Source organism: Elephas maximus, chromosome 5 (genome assembly GCF_024166365.1).
Source record: "Elephas maximus indicus isolate mEleMax1 chromosome 5, mEleMax1 primary haplotype, whole genome shotgun sequence".
Taxonomy (NCBI): domain Eukaryota; kingdom Metazoa; phylum Chordata; class Mammalia; order Proboscidea; family Elephantidae; genus Elephas; species Elephas maximus.
In genome coordinates, this window is record NC_064823.1 from 75,247,569 (window position 1) to 75,272,147 (window position 24,579).

At 39.0% G+C, this 24,579-nt stretch overlaps 1 non-coding gene across 1 annotated transcript; it reads left to right on the top strand.

The window, feature by feature from the left end:
* The first annotated feature begins 402 nt into the window (after positions 1–402).
* On the top strand, positions 403–473 carry TRNAG-UCC (transfer RNA glycine (anticodon UCC)). The gene has a single exon. It is a non-coding gene; the product is annotated as a tRNA-Gly (tRNA).
* Positions 474–24,579: the final 24,106 nt, after the last annotated feature.

Genomic DNA, 24,579 nt, shown 5'->3' on the forward strand with positions numbered 1-24,579 from the left:
AAAAAAACCCCTACAGTTACCAGTGGAACAAATTAAACATATGGGAAAAGATAGCCACATTTTTTCAATTCATGGTCATTAACTAGAGAAAAGTAGATGAATATACTTAGATATTTATCTCCCATACCAATAATGAAAGAAGAAATCAACTGTCCTATTAACCTGAGAATAAGGTACCAAAGCCTGACAAGAAAGTTCATAGCCTAGTTTTACTCCCTTAGGATAACAGCACTTAAAAGCACAGCTTTTCAAAGAATGAGATTGACTAAAGTTTACATGCTAGTTCTATCATTTACTTAGCTTTGTACCTTTCAGTGTGTTGTTTAATGTCGCTAAGCTGCTAAGCTTTAATTCGCTCATGTGAGAAATGGGAATAAGAATAGTAGCCTCCTCGTGAAGGAGGCATTGGTGGTTCAGTGGTAGAATTCTCGCCTTCCACGAGGGAGACCCGGGTTCAATTCCTGGCCAGTGCACCTCATGCATAGCCCCCACCTGTCTGTCAGTGAAGTCTTGCAAGTTGCTATGATATTGAACAGGTTTTGGCAGAGATGCCAGACTAAGACAGACTAGGAAAAAAAGTCTGGCAGTCTACTTCCAAAAATCAGCAAACGAAAGCCCTATGGATAACAATGGTCTGACCTACAATGGATCACAGGGATGCTGCAGGGCCGGGTAGCATTTAGTTCTGTTGTGCTTGGGCTGGCTATGAGTTGAGACCAACTCAACAGCAGCTAACAACAACAACAACTTCATGGAAGGGTTGTGAGAATTAAATGAAATGATGCAAATGAAGAGTTTAACACAGCTAGTTAACCTTTTATAAACGTGGGCTATGACTATGATTAGGGTTGCCCCACAGTCCACTGTCAGGAATAAACTTTGCCCTTTCAAAGCCTTTTAAACCCAGGGCTCAGACACCTAAGGGGGAGAGGGGGACCAAGAACAGTGGCCTCAGGAGGAGGACGGAGAGAGCTGGCAACTTAAACTCTGGGGCCAACATGCCCGTCCTCCACTGGGCTTGCGTAAGCCGAGGTGCTCCAGACAGGACTTTGTGGCTGGCTGCTTGGACTCTGTGGCTGGCCACTTGGTTGTGTCTTTCAGGCTCTCTACAGGGAGTGAGCAGGCTGGGAGCACAGGGCAGAGGGGGCTGGAGCGGGCAACAGCAGCTCATTCATACCCCTCACCCTTTTGCCTCTAAAATTTGCTCTGCTGAGCTTCAAGCTGCAACGGCAGCACTGTCGACAGAGAGGTCGCTAAGCAGGCCTCCTGTTTTAATTCTGTTACTACCCTTTTGTTCTTCTTCCTAGCTCTGTCCTCTCTTGCTTCTTTTAGTCCTGCTGTAAGCCTATTAAATTCTCTGTTCTCTTCTGCCTACAAGCATCTCTTTTATATATTCATCCACCCAACACATATTTATTAAAGACTGACCATGTGCCATGTACTGGAAATACAGTGATGAACATGACAGGTCAGGGCCCTGTCCTAAGGAAGCCTGCTTTCTGGTGGGGAAAACAGAAAATAAATAAGAGAATGAACAAATGAGATCACTTCTGATAGAGGTTAAGTAGCAGGGAAAGGCGAAAGTCAGGGCACATAAGATGGGGTGATTAGGGAAGGCTTCTCAGTGGAGGTGACAGTAAAGCTGAGGCCCGAGTGATGAAAACAAGCCAGCCTTGTGCAGACTACAGCACTCCAGGCAAGGGCTGTTGTTGTTGTGTGCCTTCAAGTCAATTCCTACTCACGATGACCCCCATGTGTGGAGAGTAGAATTGCAGAACTGAGACCCATACTGTGACCTTTCAGAAGCAGATTGCCAGATCTGTCTTCTGAGGTGCCTCTGGGTGGGTTCGAACTGCCAACCTTACAGCTAGTAGTCGAGCGCTTAATCATTTACACCACTTAGGGACTCCAAAGGCCCCAAAGTGGGCTTGCCGTGTTTGGGGGGCAGAACCAAGGCCTGTGAGAGTAAACAGGAGGGTGGTGAGAGGTGAGATCAGAAGGCAGCTCAGCAGGCAAGGCTGTGTAGGAAGGGTAAGGAGTTTGAATCTTCTGAAACAAAACAGGAGTGCTTCTCAGGCTTTAAGAAATGTTTCCCTCCTTTGATGTCATAAAGATATTCTTCTGTGTTTTCTTCAGTCAGATTTGCAGTTTGGGTTTCTACTCTTAGGGCCCTATGGATAAAAACTCCCCCTTTCTCTCCTTGGCATGGCTGACCCTTGGGGATGGGAGACTCTGAGCTGGCTGGGGCCCGTGCTCTGAAGCTGGATCATTTGGGTCCTGAGCTTAACCTGAGCTCATGGCAATCCCACCCTGGCAGCACAAGAAAACATACAAAAGTGAGGACCTTCTGTAAAATGAAAGCAAAGCCACATACTTTCCTCTGTTAGCAATGAGATTTGTTTCCCAAAAAAAAAAAAAAAAATTCTTTATTAGTTGAGCAGTACTAATAGTGAGCATCAGGGCTGAAAGGGAGACTAGGGGAGAAATCTTAGTTCCCTGGCATCTTGGAGCCACACAAACTGACTTGCACAGATCTCAGGTGGTTCCATTTTTCTTTCATAAGGTGCAGTAGGTCACTTTCCCCTCATTAATAACTTACTATTCGATCTGGAAGGGGAAAACTTTCCAGAGTCTCTGTCAATAAACTCAGCTCACAGTCATTCCGGTCACCTTCCCCGTTGTACACTCCCCTGTCCCCAGCATGGTGCTGGTAAATTTAATCCAGAGTCAAGGAAGGGGCTGAGGGTTAGGCTAAGTTACTGGTGGCTGGGACGTAAAATTCTACCATGCTCGAAGAAATGGAATTCTTATAACCAAGTATCTTATCTTACTAAAGGCTAGATTATCCATCCTTTTATTCATTTAACTCATAATCATTGAATCCTTACTATATGATATGGACTGGATGAATAAGGGTAGACAGACATAGTTTCTGTCCTCATGAAACTTTCAGTCTATATTGATTAGAATTTCCAATCACTTCAGGGGCTAGATGGCTCATGCACATGCACGGGGGTGGTTGAGTGTTATTGTAAGTGCAGGGGTAACTAACACAGGACCTCAGTGTTGGGTAAACAAGAGGGGTCTGTGCCAAGCTGGAGAGTATTTACCAGTAATTAGGACTTGAAGCACTTACTGATGTAGGTAAAAGACCACAGCCTTCAGTAGGGATTATAGCTGAATGTGAAGAAATGAAAATCTTCACAAATGGACCAATAGACAACATCATGGAAAATGGAGAAACAAATTAAGTTATCAATGATTTTATCCTACTTGGATCAATAATCAACACTGATAGAAACAGCAGTCAAAAAACCAAAGGATGTATTGCATTGGGTAAATCTGGTGCAAAAGATCTCTTTCAAGTTTTATAAAGCAAAGATGTCACTTTGATGATTAAGGTGCATCTGACACAAGCCAGGGTCTTTTCAATCACCTCATATGTATGGGAAAGCTGGCCAATGAAAAAGGAAAACTGAAGAAAACTCAATCCACTTAAATTGTTGTACAAAGAATACCGAGTATACTCTGGACTGCCAAAGAATGAACAAATCAGTTTTAGAAGAAATACGACCAGAACGCTTCTTAGAAGCGAGAATGGAGAGGCTTCTGCTAGCTTACTGTGGACACATTATCAGGAAAGACTAATCACTAGAAAAGGACATCAAGGGCAATAAAGTAGAGAATCAGTTAAAAAATGAAGGAAGCCCTCAACAGCTGCAACAATGGACTCAAACATCTACAATCGTGAAGGTGGCACAGGATCAGGCAACATTGTGCTCTGTTATACATAAGGCCACCATGAATCAGAGCTGACTTGATGGCAACTAACAACAAAAACAACAACATATTTAAAATTCAAGTTTTTGTCAGGAAAAATAACATATTTATATCTATCCTGATATACATATAAATACAGGCAGATATATAGATAGGAAACCCTGCAGGCATAGTTGTTAAGAGTTCAGCTGTGAACCAAAAGATTGGCAGTTCAAATCCACCAGGTCTCCTTGGAAACCATACGGGGCAGTTCTATTCTGTCCTATAGGGTTACTATGAGTTGGAATCGACTCGATGGCAATGAGCTTGGTGTTTTGGTTTTCGGTAGATCTATAAAATCTATCTCTTCATCTGTCTATATCTTTGACTATATTGTTATCTTTACATATTTATATCTATATCTAAATCATCTGTGTATGTATCTCACCGATTTGGCTAGGAAACTTCTAGTTTGCATCTTCAAATTAAGAGGGATAAAATTTAATATCACGCTCTATTTTCATGAAAACACACTTTAAATTTATCTTTGACTTAATGACTGTCTATAAGAACTTAAAGGGCTTTAATAAAAGGGCAAGGGAAATTGTAGCAAAGCTAGGGAAGAATAGATAAATTATGTTCATTAAGAATAACCTGGGGGATGTCTCTAGTGTGGAAACGCCATAAGGAGAAATAAAATCCCACCTAGTTCAGTGACACTGTGTCTGTGGGATCTTCACAACTATGAATCTCAACACACTGGCCTTACCGTCCTTTAGTACAAAGAAAATAGGCTTCTGTTAGGGAGTAAAGTGATATGTATTTAGTAAGTTGGATAGATTTATAAATCAAAGGAGTATAACTATAATAATTAAGAACCCCCCCAATGCCACTTCCTGAGTGAATTATGATTAGATAATTGCTTTCGCTCTAGTCAGAGCATTGTCATCAAAGCTCATTAGTTGCCTTGCAATTCCCTTGTCTTCTAAAAAAAAAAAGAGGATGAATATGAAAACTAGTATCTGAAGGGTCATCTGGGCAGCACAGAGGGTTGGCGTAGATGTGTGTGGAGCAACGTGAAATAACTTTAGGGAATAAAAAGCCAGCACATGTGTTATCGCTGGCAATTCTGAGTTCGGCCTTTTCCAAATAACAATCCCAAACAGTACCTAAAAGAGAAAATCCAGCTGAAATAAATAGTCCAGATGTTTCCCTCTGCTTGTAAAATGAAATACCACACAATAAACCATGAGAGATGACATCAAAACAGTCTGCAAAGCCAGAGTCTTAATAGAATCAAAGATATTCCGAAAGCTTTCTTGCATCTGCTGTTGTGTCATGGCATGGGTTCCTCTGGACCTGGCCAGCTCATATCTGAAAAGCACACATCTGGAAACAATGCCACAAGTGCTACGAAAGTTCACTCTTTTGCTGATAAGAAGTTGCTTTCTCCAGAAAAAAATGGAATAACACAAGTTTCTCAGTTGGGCAGATTCCTTAACTCCAAGAAAAGTAGGGAGGATCTATGTGTAACCTAAAATCCAACAGAACAAATAGAGATTAATCATCATGGACCAGTTGGGAATTCTCATATGTCTATATCTTCTGACATTTTGTGGGTGTTTTATCCTCATATCGTCTTGGGTCCATAATCATTTCTGTGCACACCGGCCTGATTTACAATGGCCATTCCTACTCTTGGTCTGCTAGAACCCACTTTGCCTATTGAAATGCCTAGGGATTACTGACTCCTTAAGGATAGCATAGTAGTTAAGAGCTACGACTGCTTGGCAGTTTGAATCTGCCAGGTGCTCCTTAGGAAAATCTATAAGACAGTCCTATAGGGTTGCCATGAGTTGGAACTGACTCGATGATAAAGGGTTTTTTTTTTTTTTTTTTTTTAGGGATCTCCTGGTGGCACAGTTGTTAAGCACTTGGCTGCTAACTGAAAGGTCAGCAGTTCAACCCAACCAGCACTCAGTGGGAGAAAGATTTGGCCATCTGCTTCTGTAAAGATGTACAGCCTTGGAAGCACTATGGGGCAGTTCTATTCTGTCCTATAGGGTCGCTATGAGTTGGAATTGTCTCGATGGTAACAGGTTAATGGATCAACAGGCTTAGTGATATCCTTAACAAATTACTTAAGAGGATGGGAGTATAAATATCCCAGCCCACCTGCCCCTTGGCAGGATAATTCTTTACACTTTTCCCCAGAGCTTTCCAGTGGATTAAACTTCAGTTGCTTACTGAGGTAGCTGGCTTAATAATGTGAGGTACAATCTATAAAAGAAAATAATGTGGTCAGTAAACAAAAAACCAAATCCATTGCTACTGAATCAATTCCGACTCATAGACACCCTGTAAGACAGAGTAGGACACTCTGTAGGGTTTCCAAGACTGTGATCTTTATGGAAGCAAACTGCCACATCTTTCTCCTGTGAAGCAGCTGGTGGGTTTAAACCAAAAACCTTTCGGTTAGCAACTGAGAGCTTAACCACTGCACTACCAGGGCTCAATGTGGTCACTAGTTAATGAACACAAAGGAATAATATTTTAATTTGAGATCCCCATCAGTGATGTGGATGGTATGATTCTCAGCCCGCTTATTCAGGTGTACAGGAGAAATAACTTTTAAAATTCTTAACAACTCAATTTGTTTTTTTTTGCCCCTCAGGCTGTATCTAAATTGTAGAACGGGTTAGGCAATGTCAAGAAACTGGGGACTTCTGATCTTGGCCCTGTGCCACCCACTGACACCTCCTTGGTCCCTGGGAAACTTAGGTTGTCAGCGACACAGATCACTGCTTGGAGCTTCTAGTCTCCGACTATATCTATGATGAAGTCTCTTCAAGTCCAACATGGGGAACTCCTTTCTCTCCTTGGGATGGCACATGCAGAAATGCAGGGCACTCCATGGGCTGCCAAAGTTCCTTTGGTCACACTTTGCAGCTATTTCTACTCTGCATTTTGCTACCTCTAGGTCTTCAAGCGGGAGAGTAAATATGTAATGTGGGCCAGTTTTAAAATAAAACAGGTAATTTCTACTTTCCTCCAGTTAATTTTTACAATGAGGGAGTATGGGTTCACGGATAGTAGGCATCATGATATTTCAGAGAAACTTGAAGTGAGGATTTTGATATAGAATATCTTGATGTTAATTGTGTGTAACCAACAGAAACTTTTAAGAAATATTGTAAAGGCCGAACAAAGCATATCTGTGGGATAGCCTTATAACCTGCCAGTTTGTAACCTTTGACTTAGCTAATTTTATGGGTATATGGGTTGGGGAATAGGCACAACAATGAACTCAAACATACCAATGATCATGAAGATGCTGCAGGACCTGGCAATGTTTCATTCTGTGATACATAAGGTTTCAATGAGTCAGAGCCTACTTGACAACACCTAAGAACAACAGAAGCATGGGTTGGGAGTGGGAGCAAAGCAAAGAATAAAAAGAAGTATTGGAACCAAAACCATATATTTAAGTTTTTCATAAATATTATTCCAGTGAAGAAGAGGGGGTAAGGAACAATATGAAACTTGAAGGAAAAGAGATTTTCAACCTAGCTTAAAATGAGGGCAATTTCTCTGTATGTGTAAAATAATTGAGCCATGAGTCCAGGGCCCACGGCCCACGGCCCACAGTATTACATCTGAAAAGTACAGAAGAGTGGAAAGCAAACTCAATAAGACAGGGCTGTGAAGCTTTGCTCAATTAATTTATAGGCTTTTTTTTTTTTTTCCTAATGACAATTTTGAACATTAGGTTCATTCTCAGATTCAAAAGCAGTAGCAACTGAAATCCACAAGCATTTCTGCACTTGGATTATGGTATTTCCAAAAGTAATTATGAACACTCCTACTCAGACATAATCACACCTCTCAAAGGATTTAGCTCCTAAAATGTTAATTAAAACAGTATATTAAACTTAGGGGTCCGTAAAATGAGCAAAGGACAGAGGAATGCAAAGTCTTGCTAGATGACTATAGGTCAATTGGGACGCAATGAGGAAGAAGAGTTCAACCCAGATGTCCTGGTGTCAGGCTCCTAGATCAGTATTGTAGCTATATTGGGAAAGTTCCAGGATGAAGATCACATACATGTTTGGAGATAGACCAGTGAGTTTTCTAAAGTTCTCCATAACATGAGCCCTACTTTTACTTTTGGAAGACATAGATGACAGCATTTGGGAAATGCATAGGTGTGTTTATAGTTAGGATTTTCTTCACTGAAGGTGACAAAAAACAAACAAAGCAAAACAAAACAAACAAAAACCTTAACTGGCCTAAGACAAGAAAGGAACTATTTACTTATATAACTGAACCTTCCAGGAATAGGACTGTTGCAGTTCTCACCGGGGCCTCAAATGATGCTCTCAGGACTCAGCCTCCTCTCTTTAGTCTAATTGGACACCAGCCCAGAAGCTCCAGGCTAAAGTCTCAGACCCAATTTCAAGTCCAATGGAAAAGAGAACATATCATTCTGGAGGCTCTGGCCCAACGTCCAAGATAAGCTCTGATTGTACCAGACTGAATCGCATGCCAACTCTTGAAACAATCACGTGGCTAAGGGAATAATAGTACCATACTGATTGGCTAGGACTAGGCTAGGTCACATGATTCAGAATTGGAACCTTTCTGTCTTTTTTTTTTTTTTTCCAACTATCATTTCCTCTCTGTGCTTCAGTTTAGGTCTTTTCCATTGATCTGTCTTCCGTTTAATGAAAAGTTTCTTCTAGCATGTCTTATCTGCTGTTAAACTCATCTATTAAGTTGTCATTTTCAGATATTGCATTTTTAAATTTTAGAATGTCCATTTGATTCCTTTTTATAGATTCACCCAAAGACATGTGTTACTATGTTCAAAGAAGAATCATTTGTAATAGCCACTTCCTATCAAAAGCGGGGCAGATAAATTGTGTTCTCTTCATAGAATGGAATATCATATGATGACGAAAATGAGTAAACTCCAACTGCATCCAACATCATGAAACTTAAAAGGATCAAATTAAGCCAGATCAAGTCAGACACAAGATAAGGTGTGATCACATTTATATAAAGTTGAAAAACAGACTCAACTAAACTACAGTGTTTAGGAATAGGCATGTAGGTAGTAAAAATAAAAAGAAAGGCAAGGAAATAAGTACTAACAAAGCTGGGTTTATGGTTTCCTTGGGCATAAGGGAAGGGCACATTAAAAAAAAATTTTTTTTAATTTTTATAATTTTTATTGTGCTTTAAGTGAAAGTTTACAAATCAAGTCGGTCTCTCACACAAAAACTTATATACACTTTGCTACATATTCCCAATTACTCCCCTGCAATGAGACAGACCATTCTGTCCCTCCACTCTCTCTTTTCCTGTCCATTTCACCAGCTTCTAAATCCCTCTACCCTCTCACCTCCCCTCCAGGCAGGAGATGCCAACATAATCTCAAGCGTCTACCTGATCCAAGAAGCTCATTCCTCACCAGCATCCCTCTCCAACCCATCGTCCAGTCTGATCCGTGTCTGAAGAGTTGGCTTCGGGAATGGTTCCTTCCGTGAGCCAACGGGGGCTCTGGGGTCCACGACCACCAGGGTCCTTCTAGTCTCAGTCAGACCATTAAGTCTGTTTTTTTTTTAATGAGGATTTGGGGCCTGCATCCCACTGCTCTCCTACTACCTCAGGGGTTCTCTGCTGTGGTCCCTGTCAGGGCAGTCATTGGTTGTAGCCGGGCACCATCTAGTTCTTCTGGTCTCCGGATGATGTAGTCCCTGGTTCATGTGGCCCATTCTGTCTCTTGGGCTCATAATTACCTTGTGTCCTTGGTGTTCTTGATTCTCCTTTGATCCAGGTGGGTTGAGACCAATTGATGCATTTTAGATGGCTGCTTGCTAGCATTTAAGACCCCAGACGCCACTCTCCAAATTGGTTTGCAGAATGTTTTCTTAATAGATTTTATTATGCCAATTGACTTAGATGTCCCCTGAAACCATGGTCCCCAAACCTCTGCCCCTGCTACACTGGCCTTCGAAGCATTCAGTTTATTCAGGAAACTTCTTGCTTTTGGTTTAGTCCAGTTGTGCTGACCTCCCCTGTATTGTGTGTTGTCTTTCCCCTCACCTACAGTAGCTCTTATCTACTATTTAATTAGTGAATGCCTCTCTCCTACCCTCCCTCCCTCCCTCCTCTCGTAACCAAAAAAGAATATTTTCTTCTCAGTTTAAACTATTTCTCAGGTTCTTATAATAGTGGTCTTATACAATATTTGTCCTTTTGCAACTGACTAACTTCACTCAGCATAATGCCTTCCAAGTTCCTCCATGTTATGAAATGTTCCACAGATTCCTCACTGTTCTTTATCAATGCGTAGTATTCCATTGTGTGAATATACCATAATTTATTTGTCCATTCATCCATTGATGTGCACCTTGGTTGCTTCCATCTTTTTGCTATTGTAAACAGTGCTGCAGTGAACATGGGTGTGCATATATCGGATCATGTAAAGGCTCTTATTTCTCTAGGATATATTCCGAGGAGTGGGATTGCTGGATCATATGGTAGTTCTATTTCTAGCTTTTTAAGGAAGCGCCAAATCGATTTCCAAAGTGGTTGTACCATTTGACATTCCCACCAGCAGTGTATAAGTGTTCCAATCTCTCCACAGCCTCTCCAACTTTATTATTTTGTGTTTTTTGGATTAATGCCAGCCCTGTTGGAGTGAAATGAAATCTCATTGTAGTTTTGATCTGCATTTCTCTAACGGCCAATGATCGTGAACATTTCCTCATGTATCTGTTAGCTACCTGAATGTCTTCTTTAGTGAAGTGTGTATTGATATCTTTTGCCCATTTTTTAATTGGGTTATTTGTCTTTTTATAGTTGAGTTTTTTTAGTATAATGTAGATTTTAGAGATCAGATGCTGATCAGAAATATCATAGCTAAAAACTTTTTCCCAGTCTGTAGGTAGTCTTTTTATTCTTTTGGTGAAGTCTTTGGGTGAGCATAGGTATTTGATTTTTAGGAGCTTTCAGTTATCTAGTTTTTCTTCTGCATTCTTAATAATGTTTTGTATACTGTTTATGCCATGTATTAGGGCTCCTAACGTTGTTCCTATTTTTTCTTCCATGATCTTTATCGTTTTATATTTTATATTTAGGTCTTTGATCCATTTTGAGCTCATATTTGTGCATGGAGTGAGGTATGGGTCTTGTTTCATTTTTTTGCAGGTGGATATCCAGTTATGCCAGCACCATTTGTTAAAAAGACTGTCTTTTCCCCATTTAACTGTTTTGGGGCCTTTGTCAAATATCAACTGCTCATATGTGGATGGATTTATGTCTGGATTCTCAATTCTGTTCCTTTGGTCTATGTATCTGTTGTACCAGTACCAGGCTGTTTTGACTACTGTGGCAGTATAATAGGTTCTAAAATCAGGTAAAGTAAGGCCTCCCACTTTGTTCTTCTTTTTCAGTAATGCCTTATTTAGCCGGGGCCTCTTTCCCTTCCATGTGAAGCTGGTGATTTGTTTCTCCATCTCATTAAAGAATGTCGTTGGGATTTGGATCAGAATTGCATTAAGTGTATAGATTGCTTTTGGTAGAATAGACATTTTTATGGTGTTAAGTCTTCCTATCCATGGGCAAGATATGTTTTTCCCCTTATGCAAGTCTCTTTGGTTTCTTACGGAAGTATACTGTAGTTTTCTTTGTATAAGTCTTTTACATCTCTGGTAAGATTTATTCCTAAGCATTTTATCTCCTTGGGGGCTACTGTAAATGGCATTGATTTGGTGATTTCCTCTTCAATGTTTTTTTCTTGATGTAGTGGAATCCAACTGATTTTTGTATGTTTATCTTGTATCCCGATACTCTGCTAAACTCTTCTATTAGTTTCAATAGTTTTCTTGAGGATTCCTTAGGGTTTTCTGTGTATAAGATCATGTCATCTGCAAATAGAGATACTTTTACTTCTTCCTTGCCAATCTGGATGCCCTTTATTTCTTTATCTAACCTAATTGCTCTGGCTAGGACCTCCAACACAATGTTGAATAAGAGTGGTGATAAAGGGCATCCTTGTCTGTTTCCCGATCTCAATGGGAATGCTTTTAGGCTCTCTCCATTTAGGGTGATGTTGGCTGTTGGCTTTGTATAAATGCCCTTTATTATGCTCAGGAATTTTCAGGAAGGGTGCATTTTTGAAAATGGGAATAGGAAGCATTTCTGGGGTGCTGAGAATGATTTTACTTTATTTTTAGTCTGGGTAGTAGTTATAAAGTATTGACTTCCTAATAATTTGTTTAGCTCTATATTTATGCTTATGCAAACTTGGGTGGAGTTGTTGTTAGATACCATCGAGTCAGTTCTGACTCGCAACGACCCTGTGTACAACAGAAGGAAACACTGCCTGGTTCTGCGTCACCCTCACAGTCATTGTTATGTTTGAGCTCATTGTTGCAGCCACTGTGTCTATCCATCTTGTCAAGGGTCTTCCTGTTTTCCACTGACCCTCTGCTTTACCAAGCACGATGTCTTGCTCCAGGGAGTGTTCCCTCCTGATAACATATCCCAAGTATTTGAGATGAAGTCTTGACATCTTGCTTCCAAAGAGCTCTCTGACTGTATTTCGTCTAAGATAGATTTGTTCGTTCTACAGTCAGTCCATAGTATACTCAATGTTCTTCACCAACAACATAATTCAAAAGCATCAATTCTTCTTCCATCTTCCTTACTCATTGTTCCCTTTTCACATGGATATGAAGCAATTGAAAGTATCATGGCTTGGGTCAGGGACTTGGTGGCACAGTAGTTAAGAGCCTGGCTGTGAACCAAAATGTTGGCAGTTCAAATCCATCATCTACTCTTTGGAAACCCTATGGGGCAGTTCTACTCTGGGGCAGTTCTATTCTGTCCTATAGGGTCGCTATGAGAAAAAATTGACTCCATGGCAATGGGTTTTTTGGGACAGCTCACCTTAGTCCTCAAGTGGCATCTTTGCTTTTTAACACTTAAAAAAAGTATTATTATTATTATTATTTTTCCTCAGCAGATTGGCCTAATGCAATGCATCGTTTGATTTCTTGACTGCTGCTTCCGTGGCCTTTGATGGTGGATCCAAGAAAAATGAAATTCTTGACAACGTCAATCTTTTCTCCATTTATCGTGATGTTGCTTATTGATCCAATTGTGAGGATTTTTTTTTATATTGAGGTGTAATTCATATTAAAGGCTGTTGTTTTTGATCTTCAATAAGTGCTTCAAGTCCTCTTCACTTTCAAGCAAGCAAGATTGTGTTATCTGCATATTGCAGGTTGTTATTGAGTCTTCCACCAATCCTGATGCCACATTCTTCTTCATTTAGTCCAGCTTCTTGGATTATTTGCTCAGCATACAGATTGAATAAGTATGCTGAAAGGATACAACCCCGATGCATACCTTTCCTGACTTTAAACCATGCAATATCCCTTGTTCTGTTCGAACGATTGCCTCTTGACTTGTACACAGGCTCTGCATGAGCACAATTAAGTGTTCTGGAATTCCCATTCTTCCTAATATTATCCATAATTTGTTATGATCCACACAGTTGAATACCTTTGCGTAGTTAGTAAAACACAGGCAGATATCTCTGTGCTATTCTCTGCTTTCAGCTAAGATCATTCTGGCATCAGCAATGATATCCCTCTTTCCACGTCCTCTTCTGAATCTGGCTTGAATATCTGGCAGTTTCCTGTCTATGTACTACAGCAATTGCTTTTGAATGATCTTCAGCAAAATTTTGCTTGTGTGTGATATTAATGATTGTCTTAGTTGTCTAGTGCTGTTATAACAGAAATACCACAAGTGGGTGAATTTAACAAAGAGAAATTTTTTTTCCCGTGATCCAGTAGGTTACAAGTCCAAATTCAGGGTGTTGGCTCCAGGGGAAGGCTTTCTCTTTCTGTTGGCTCTGGAGGAAGATCCTTGTCCTCAATCTTCCCCTGGTTGAGTAGCTTCTCAGGTGCAGGGACCCCGTGTCCAAAGGATGCACTCTGCTCCTTGTGCTGCTTTCGTGGTGGCATGAGGTCCCCAACTCTCTGCTTACTCCCCTTTTCTTTTGTCTCTTGAGAGATAAAAGGTGGTGTAGGCCATGCCACACCCCAAGGAAACTCCCTTTATCTTGGATCAGGGAGGTGACCTGAGTAAGCGTGGTGTTACAATCCCACCCTAATCCTCTTAACATAAAATTACAATCACAAAATGGAGAACAACCACACAATACTGGGAATCGTGGCCTAACCAAGTTGATACGCACATTTTTGGGGGAGGCTAAATTCAATCCACGACAGTGATATTGCTTGATAATTTGCACATCTGTTGGATCACCTTTCTTTGGAATAGGCCAAATATGGAACTCTTCCATTTGATTGGCCAGGTAGCTGTCTTCCAAATTTCTTGGCATAGATGAATGTTGAATCCATTTATTAGAACATCTCAAATGGTATTCTGTCAATTCTTGGAGTCTTGTTTTTGCCAATGCCTTCAGTGCAGCTTGGCTTCTTCTTTCAATAACTTCAGGTCTTGCTTATATGCTACCTCCTGAAATGTTTGAATGTCGACCAATTCTTTTTGGTATAATAACTGTGTATTCCTTCTATCTTATTTTGATGCTTTCTGCATCATTTAATATTTTCCTTGTAGAATCTTTCACTAGCACAACTCAAGGCTTGAAGTTTTTCTTCAGTTCTTTCAGCTTGAGAAATGCCAAGCGTGTTCTTCCTTTTCGATTTTCTACCTCCAGGCCTTTGCACATGTCATTATAATACTTTGTCTTCTCAAGCAGACCTTTGAAATCTTCTGTTCAGTTCTTTTACTTCATCATTTCTTTCTTTTGCTTTGGTTACTTGACATTCAAAAGCAAGTTTCAGAGTCTCTGCTGACATCCATTTTGGTCCTTTCTTTCTTTCTTGTCTTTTTAATGACCTCTTGATTTCTTCATGTATAATGTCCTTGATGTCATTCCATAACTTGTCCAGTCTTAGGTTATTAGTTTCCAAAGTGTCAAATCTATTCTCGAGATGCTCTCTAAATTCAGGCGGGATATACTCAAGGTCATGCTTTGGCTCTCATCGAATTGTTTTAATTTTCTTCAGCTTCATCTTGAACTTGCACACGAGCAATTTATGTTCTGCTCCACAGTCGGCCCCTGGCCTTTTTCTGACTGATGATATTGAGCTTTTCCATCATCTCTTTCCACAGATGTAGCTGATTTGATTCCTGTGTATTCAATCTGGCAAGGTCCACGTGTACAGTCACCATTTATGTTGGTGGAAGAAGGTATGTGCCATGAAGAAGCCATTGGTCTTGCAAAATTCCATAATGAGATCTCTGGCATCATTTCTATCACCAAGACCATATTTCCCAACTACTGATCCTTCTTCTTTGTTTTCAACTTTCTCATTCTATCACCCGAAATTATCAATTCATCTGGGTTGCGTGTTTGATCAATTTCAGACTTCAGAAGATGGTGAAAATCTTCAATTTTTTCATCTTTGGCCTTAGGGGTTGATGTGTAAATTTGAATAATAGTTGTATTAACTGGTCTTCCTTGAAGGCATTTGGATATTATCCTGGCATTGACAGGGTTGCACTTCAGAATAGATCCTGAAATGTCCTTTTTGGCAATGAATTCAAGGCCATTCCTCCTCAAGCTGTCATTCCCTGAATAGTAGACTCTGTGATTGTCCCATTCAAAATGGCCAGTACCAGTCCATTTCAGCTCACTAATGCCTAGAGTATCGATGTTTATGTGTTCCATTTCATTTTCGATGATTTCCAATTTCCCTAGATTCATGCTTCTTACATTTCAGATTCCAATTGTTAATGGATGTTTGCAGCTAATTTTTTCTCATTTTGAATCATGGTACATCAGCAAATGAAGGTCCCAAAAGCTTGACTCTACTTTGAGAAGACAGCTCTTCCCCAGTTGAGTGCCTTCCAACCTGGGAGGCTCATTTTCTGGCACTAATCAGACAATGTCCTGCTACTATTCATAAGGTTTGCACTGGCTAATTCTTTTCAGAAGTAAATAGCAGAGTCCTTCTTCCTAGTCTGTTTTAGTCTGGAAGCTCAGCTGAAGCCTGTCTGCTGGATGGCCCTGCTGGCATTGGAATACTGGTGGTATAGTTTCCAGCATCAGTGCAACACCAAAGCCCCTACAGTATGATAAACTGACAGACAAGTGGAGGTCCCACTGAACAATAGATAATATTCCCACTGAATAATAAGTCATATTTATTTAATATTTACTAACGCTAATATACTAAATGCATTATAACCATAATCCTTACAACAACCTTACCAATTAATTGAGGTTATTATCTAGTGGAGGAAACTGATATTTAAAGGGTTTGTAATTAAGTCCTCAAGGTTACACAGCCAAGAAGTGGCAGAGCTCAGATTCAAACTGAGATCTTCTCACTCTCAAGTCCCTGCTCTGGATTTCTACATTATGATGTCTATATTAAAGAAGTGCTATGGCTCTCAGGTCCAAACAAGACTGGAAGGTTCCATTGTGCATGGAGTTATTTAGCCACAGAAGTGTGGAAAATCAGAATAACTCATAATGGCCTATCTGGGTGCTTGAGGAAAAGGAACACCTGCCTATAGACTCCAATTATTGGGTTCTCTTTGGTTTAAGGGTATTGCCACAGAGGGGCTGGATATATCAGGCATTCTTAGGCTCAAGATATTAAACATTTTAGTTATGTAAATAATCTTATGTCATTAGCATTATTGTTTAGCAAGCCATTTTCTGATTATAATTTTACTTTCCAAAATGAACCACTTAGAATCGGAATCTGTGCCAATTTGAATATTCTGGTATGTGCAATAGCTTTTATTTCTCATTGTATACCAATATCTTAGCAATTTTCTCACTGAAAGATTAAGCTTTGAGAACTGGGTCTACAAGATCTGATTTCTGAGTTTGGGAGACTGAGAACCACTCTTGGCAAATTCATTAAGGTAAAATGATCATGTAAAATCTTTTGGACAATAAGCAGCTGACCTTTTTCTATTCCAATGTGGGGTTTAACTTTTCCACTTAACTTCTATAAGTATATGGTTCACTTTATCTGGTGACTAATTTTCACACTGTAAGTCAGAATTTATACAGTTTTAGTGAAACTGTTAAATTTCAGTGAAGTGGCCTCATCTTAAGAAGAATAACTACCTTTGCTTACTTTATCACTGTTGTTACGACTGTCTTACTCCTGGAATTCCGTACTAGGCCTTCTGTCTTAGATTTTTCTTAGTTTTCCGTGTAGATAGATAGATAGATACATGTATATGTGTATTTTTTTTCTGTGTAAGAATTGTACAAATGTCATCAACACTTAGAACAGTTTTAGAAAGTAAACAATTTGACTCATTAAAACATTTCGTTACATAGTATTCCTTTCACAGATCATTCTTTCCTTTCTGGGAAAGAGTTAGGATATAAAACCTTAGGAATGCAGTTAACAAGACTTTTAAATAGCGTTTGATTTTTTTAAAGCGTAAGCATATGATCATGATTCTTTCCAAATCAAACAGCAGTTTAAAAACAAAGAGGCTTTGAAGTCAGAGAGCTTATTACTGTGCACTACTTCTCTCTTTCTTCTGAAATAGTAGGTGAAATCAGATAAGAAAATTTGTACAGATAGTGTTTTTGTTTCTCCACACTGAAGGTCATTTCTTAAAAGGCTTCCTTATAAACCTTACTTATGTTTTATAATACACTGAGTCACTTATTTGAAATGTCCCCCAAAACCAAACCCACTGCCATTAGTCTATTCGGACTCAGAAATGTATAAGGAAAAGAAAAGAAAACCAATGTATGGAGGAAAACTTATTTAACCACACTTTTATTAATTTTGGAACCCTAGTAGTGCAGTAGTTAAGAGCTGAGCTGCTAACCAAAAAGTCAGCAGTTTGAATTCACCAGCGGCTCCTTGGAATCCCTATGGGGCAATTCTACTCTGTCCTATAGGGTTGCTATGAGTTGGAATCAACTGAACAGCAATGAGTTTTTAATTACTTTTAAACACAAAGTATGTAATTTTTTCCTCACTTTTCAAATAATGAACAGAAAGATCCAGACTTTTGGAAGATCACCTAGTAAGCCAGGACCAGTCGTGATTTTAAACTCATAACGCTCTAAAAAAAAAAAAAAAAAACCAAACCCAGTGCCATTGAGTCGATTCCGACTCATAGCAACCCTATAGGACAGAGTAGAACTGCCCATAGAGTTTCCAAGGAGCACCTGGCAGATTCGAACTGCTGACTCCTTGGTTAGCAGCGGTAGCACTTAACCACCACTACGCCACCAGGGTGTTAAAGAATGCAAAAGTCTTAATAATAACAGCTTTCATTTACCTCGTACCTGAAACATGCCAATCACCCTGCTAGGTGTCTTGCATTACTGTTCACTGGTGCAGGAAACCTGAGAAGGAGATATTTGTAAGAGATGAGGAGAGAGGTTGGTAGAGATTAATAACTGGCCCAAGACATATTACTAATAAGAGGCCAGGCTGGGTCAGAATATAAAACCAAGTCCCTGACTCCAAAATCCACATTCTTTTTAGCATTATGCCATGTGGCATAGAGAATGACATCTACGTTTCTGGAAAGACTAGATAAATCTGTCAATAATTTTTCATTCTAGAATAGTAGAAAACCCTCATTGAGAGAAAAAAAAAAAGGGACATTACTGGTGACTTGTTCAGTGACTTGCATGTTATTTCACTTTTCTACAATTGAAATTCTTTCCAAGCAAAGTTGATTAAAAAAACAAAAACAAAAAAACGGTAGTATGTGCATACTGGGAGGATGAGAGACTAAGAGAGGCTAAGAGAACCGTATTTTACCAGCAGGTTCTGCTCATGCCGTGATAACCAGCTGCCAAGGTACTGAGCTGCAAGTCATATAGTGATCACAATAATTCACACTTGCAGAGTTCTTTACTTTTTAAGGTGGGAGATGAATTGTCTGGAAGAAGACAAGACGACTACTTGTCACACAGTGTGGATGAGAAAAGCTTTTTCTGGGGGACCTTGACTACATCAAAATTTCTATACAGGGAGCTAGAAATTGTATGTCGCAAATCCTCACCTGGGAAGCAGGCCTCCTGAAAAAGATAATAAATACAAAAAAAAAAAAAAAAAAGAAGTTTGAAATTAGGAATTGGCTTGTGACAAAAATGTGTAAACTGAAGGAGGTGGCTATACATACCCACAGTAGGATGATTACCTAGACATGTGGAAAAACAGAGGTGAAAGGGTATAGCTGTGAGCACCAAAGTGGGGAGGATGTTTAGTCTGCTTGACAGATGTGCCCCAGCAGAGAAGGGAGATGATTCATTAGTCGGCCATATCTTTGTGATAATGTTTCCAGGATAATCCAACTCCCACAGCTCTGAGTCTGTATTTTTTAACCAACCTTCCGATGGTAATTGAGTTTTCCAAATATATTCCTCTCCTGGGAAGGAAATGCACGGACAGACTGACATGAGTATCCAGTTTGCTCGAAAGTGTGATTAAAAAAAAAAAAAACAACTCACTGTAAATTAATACCCTGGCTTCTGGACCTGAAGTAGTCGGGTGGCTTAAGTCAGATCTCTTTGGGCCTAATTTCTCGTGACAAACTAAAAATCGAGGTCTTAAGTCTATACCAGTTGCCGTTGAGTTACAGCCACTTATATTGGTACAGTAATGTACAGTGTATAGAGCTTTTTTTACACGTCATCTCATTTAGTTCTCCCAAGGTGTGTGTGAGGTAGTTATTATGACCCCTGTTTAACCAAGACTCAGAAAAGGTAACTGAATTTGTCAAGGTTATACAGCTAGTTATGGGAAGACAGGGCTTAAAATCCACAGCTTCAGAACTCCTCCACTGCAAGGGACAGGAGAGTACACAAAGTCACGAGGTCCAGCTTGCAACAATTCGAAGCCTAACCAATATCTTGCTATACCAGAGACTGATGGATAGAGGCCAGACTTTTTAAAAAACAGCTTTATCGAGATATAATTACCTGCCATACAATTCAGCCATTTAAAGGTACAAGTCAATGTTTTTTTTATGTTCACAGAGTTTTGCAGCCATCACCAAAATCAAATTTACAACATTTTCCTAACCCCTCCAAAACTCTGTACTCTTTAGCCATCACCCCTAACTCCTCCAGCACCCTCAGCCCTAGACAACCACTAATCTGTCTGTCTCTATAAATTTGTCTATTCAGGACATTTCACATAAATGGAATCATGCAATATGTAGTCCTTTGAGGCTGGTTTCTTTCATTTAACATAATATTTTCAAGGTTCATCGATGTTGTAGTATGTATCAATACTTTATTCCTTTTTACCGTTAGTATTTCATTGCATAGATATACTTTATTTTTTATTTCATTGCATAGATATACCACATTTTATTTATCTGTTCCTCAGTTGATTGATGAGTTATTGCCACATTTTGACTATTGTAAATAGTGCTGCTATAAGCATTCGTGTACAAGTTTTTGTGTAAGTATGTGTTTTCATTTCTCTTGAGTGTATACCTAGGAGTGGAATTGATTTTATAACTCTGTCCCGTAGGGTCGCTATGAGTTGGTATTAAATCGATGGCACTGAGTTTGGTTTTTTTTTTTTTTTTTAATGATAACTCTGTGTTTAAAAAATATTTGAGGAACTGTCAGACTCTTCTTTAAAGCAACTGTACCTTTTTACATTCCCACCAGCAGTGTTGAGAGTTTCAATTTCTCCACATCCTTGTTATCACTTGTTATTATCTGACTTTTGATTCTAGCCAGTGTAGTGAAAGTGAAGTGGTGTCTTATTGTGGTTTTGTTTGCATCGGGGGTGATGACTAATGAGATTCAGTATCTTTTTTATGTACTTATTGGTCATTTATATATTATCTTTGGAGAAATACCTATTCAAATCCTTTGCTTACTTTGAAAATTGTATTGTCTTTATATTATTAAGTTGTAATAATTATTTCTATATTCTAGACATTATTTGCAAAGTTTCTCCCATTCAGTGGGTTGTCTTCTTCACTCTCCTACTGGTGTCCTTTGTAGCACATATGCTTTTAATTTTCATGATGTCCAGTTTATCTATTTTTTCTTTTGTTGTTGTGCTTTTGTTGAAAGAATGGATATTTTTTAATGAAGAGAAAATCTGATTGGATGTCCAAACTGTGTCAATTATTACCATGAGGTAAAGTTTAAAAGAAAGAACAGTTTTAGAGGATGTATCTGCTTTTACAGAGTTTGTACTGCAATTCAAAGAGAAAATAAAGGATAAAAAAGAGTGTTGATAAGGGATAACTATTGAAATTGAAATGCAAACAATAGCTTGTTACTGGCAATGCTTCTTATACTATTTCTTTGTGTTATCAATATATATATCAACAAAATACATCCAACAAATAATAAATTTTACATTTGGATTTTTGTTGTTTTTCTAGAGATAGAAATGACCATTAGTATATCACACATTTTCATTCGAAACTATTGCATGTCAAATGAGTTGTCCATATAAATTACAAATAAGTTGTAAGACATGACTATTTTACTTATTTATTTTTCTTTTCCACACTAAAAATATATATATATACATTGTGCTTTAGGTGAAGGTGTACACCACGAATTAGTTTCTCATTCAAGCATTTATACACAAATTGTTTTGTGACATTGGTTGTAATCCCCAAAATGTATCAGCATTCTTCCCCTTTCCACCCCAGGTTTCCAGTGTCCATTTGTCCAATTTTCTCATCCTTTCCTGCTTTCTCATCTTTGCTTTTGGGCAGGTAGATATAACTATTTTAAGTTAGTATATATTGTTGTTGTTATGTGCCAAGGTGTCAGTTCTGACTCATACTGACCCTATAGGACACAATAGAACTGTCCCATAGGGTTTCCAAGGGGCAGCTGGTGAATTTGAACTGCCAACCTTTTGGTTAGCAGCTGAGCTCTTAACCACTGCACCACCAGGGCTCCTTTATTGTATATATCACCAGTAAAATAGCACCTTGGTTAATATAGAAGTCTTAAACTTCCTTTGAATCTCTTGTTTGAAATAGTATAGCCTTTTATACAAAAGAAGATATAAGTAGTTTCTACCCGTTATGCCAACAGATTTCTGTCTTTGGGCTGTTGGCAGGTATTTTATAAGTAGCATCTACAATATCCAGAAATTTGTTGCAAGAAATAGAGTTGATTTCATTAGAAAATAATTTGCCTTTCAAAGCACTTCTTCATATACTGTAACCATGCTCTAATAATATAACTTAATAATAGATTGTCAAGGAAAATGCTAGGTAGAGTAAAGGGAAAATAAGTATATTCAGTTAGTGTTGAAGAAAATTGAGCAGAGAAACTTTCTTTCTCTATGCTTGTGTATATATGTATATACATATGGGTGTATATATATATAAAATGATGTTTATGGTTGCTCTGTATCTAGGTTTATATCTAAATTTAGATTTATTTACTCATTAAAATTAAATTTTGAAATGTTGATGAGTTACACATGCCAAGGATACTATCATGGTCACAAATTCAATGAACAAGGCTAAAGTTCTTAATCAAAGATTTAACTAAACTTTTATTTTACGAAAAAAAAAAAACAAAACTTTATTAGACCATTTAAACTAATTAATGCTAAGCAAATCCTATATTTAAAATGAAGTTGAAGAATAATTTTGAAATAAACCAAGTACAGATTTTCATTTCTTATTTTCCTTATTTATTTTCATTTTCCAACTAACTCTAACATTATTTTTATACACATATTTTTACTAGAAAGTTCTATGGCTGACCCTGCTTGCCTAATGTGAAATCCAAATCTTCCCAGGACTTGGGCCAATTTCCCAGAATTTAGGATATTTTTATAACAAAGTGACTTTAGGTTTTCTCTCTCTGTCTTTCTCTCATCTAACTGGTTTGTTTTTCTACGGTTTGCCTCTTTTCACTGTCAGAAATACATGCTCACATGCATGCGTGCTGAACAGAAGGATTCAGGTTCTCCTGTTTTGTGTCTTTTACTTTTTGCTTTCCGGTCTTTCGTTTGTGCTTCTAAAGAGAGGGAGGAAGAGCTAATGATGGAAAACAGGGTGCTCAGGCCCTCAAAAGGGGCAGGGCAAACTGAAGTGACCTGGCAAGTAAGTGGGAGCTCTCAACTCACTTCCACTTGGCTCATTTTCTCCCTTTGTCCACTGCACGTTTACTGCTTACTGCCCTTGGCTGCTACATAGTTCACGTTTTCACTTCTGCTCCCACTGTCTTTTGCATGCTTTCCAGTAGTCAGTTGTTTTAAACTTAAGCCTACTCATGTTCATTCCAGTTGAGCTTATAACTATGTAGTTTATTTGAATGTTAGGTAAGCCAAAGAGGAAATGATAACCAAAAAAAAAAAAAAGAATTTTTTTTCATGAAAATAAAATTAAATACATCTGAAAGAGTCTAAAATTGCTCACTTTAAAGCATCACTCTTGAATTAGTATGCATAAAACAACTATAAAAAATTGGGAAAAGGCAACAAAAGTAGAACTCTGTAACTAACACCTGAACTAGAAAGTGACCTAATTGCATTCATTCATTTACTCCTTCACTAATCCTAAAAACTTTTATTAAGCATTTACTATGTGTGGTAGAATGCTCCTTAGAGGTTAGGATGGCAAGACTATGTCTCACGTACTTTGGACATGTTATCAGGAAGGACCAGTCCCTGAAGAAGGGCATCATGCTTGGTAAAGTAGATGGTCAGTGAAAAAGAGGAAGACCCTCAATAAAATCGAATAACACAGTGGCTGCAACAATGGACTCACTCATAGCAACAATTGTGAGGATGGGGCAGGACTGGGCAGTACTTTGTTCTGTTGTGCATTGAGTCACTATGAGTTGGAACTGATTAATAGCACCTAACAACAGCAGCCTGAAGAACAAACAAATTTGCCTCGGAAGAATGCTCCTTAGAAGTGAGGATGGCCAGGCTTCATCTCACATATTTTGGACATGTTATCGGGCAGGATCAGTGGTTTGGCAGTTATGTAATGATATAATTTCACAGTTACATAATGATGTTGTCATCCTCCATGATGTGATCTAACGTGATCAGCCAATCAGTTGTAAGGGAAATTTCCTCGAGGGTGTGGCCTGCATCCAATATACATATGGACCTTCTGGTAAAACTTGCTTGCTTGCTCTGGATCCTGCATCCAGCTCATCATCATCTGACCTCTGCTTTTCTTCAGACTTAAGCCACCTTTCTGCCATATTGCCTGCAGATCTTAGGATTCGTCAGCCTCTGCATCCTGTGGGCCAGCGGCCTGCCATCTTACCTGCAGATCTTGCGATTCATAGTCCTCTGCAGCCAGTGAGCCAGACTGCTATCTTATCTGCTAATTTTGGATTCATCAGCCTCAGCAGCCGGTGAACCAGCAGCCTGCCATCTGACCTACCAGTCTTGGGTTTGTCAGCCTGTGTAGCTATGTGAGTCAGGAGAAGCCTCCAGCCTGACCCATGGAGTTGGGACTTGCCAACCTCTATAACAGTGTGAACCATTTCCTTGCGATAAACCTCTCTCTATGTATGTATGTGTGTATATACACACACACACACACATATATATATGTGTGTGTGTGTTTTGCTGGTTTTGCTTCTCTAGAGAACCCAGCATATGACACCTGCTAACACGAAATGTGTTATCAATATACAGCATTTGGAAAATACAGGAAAACATAAAAAAGAAAATAAAAAAATCATCTTCAACTCCACCTTCCAGAGAATTACTGAAAATATTTTGGCGAATTTTCTCTTAA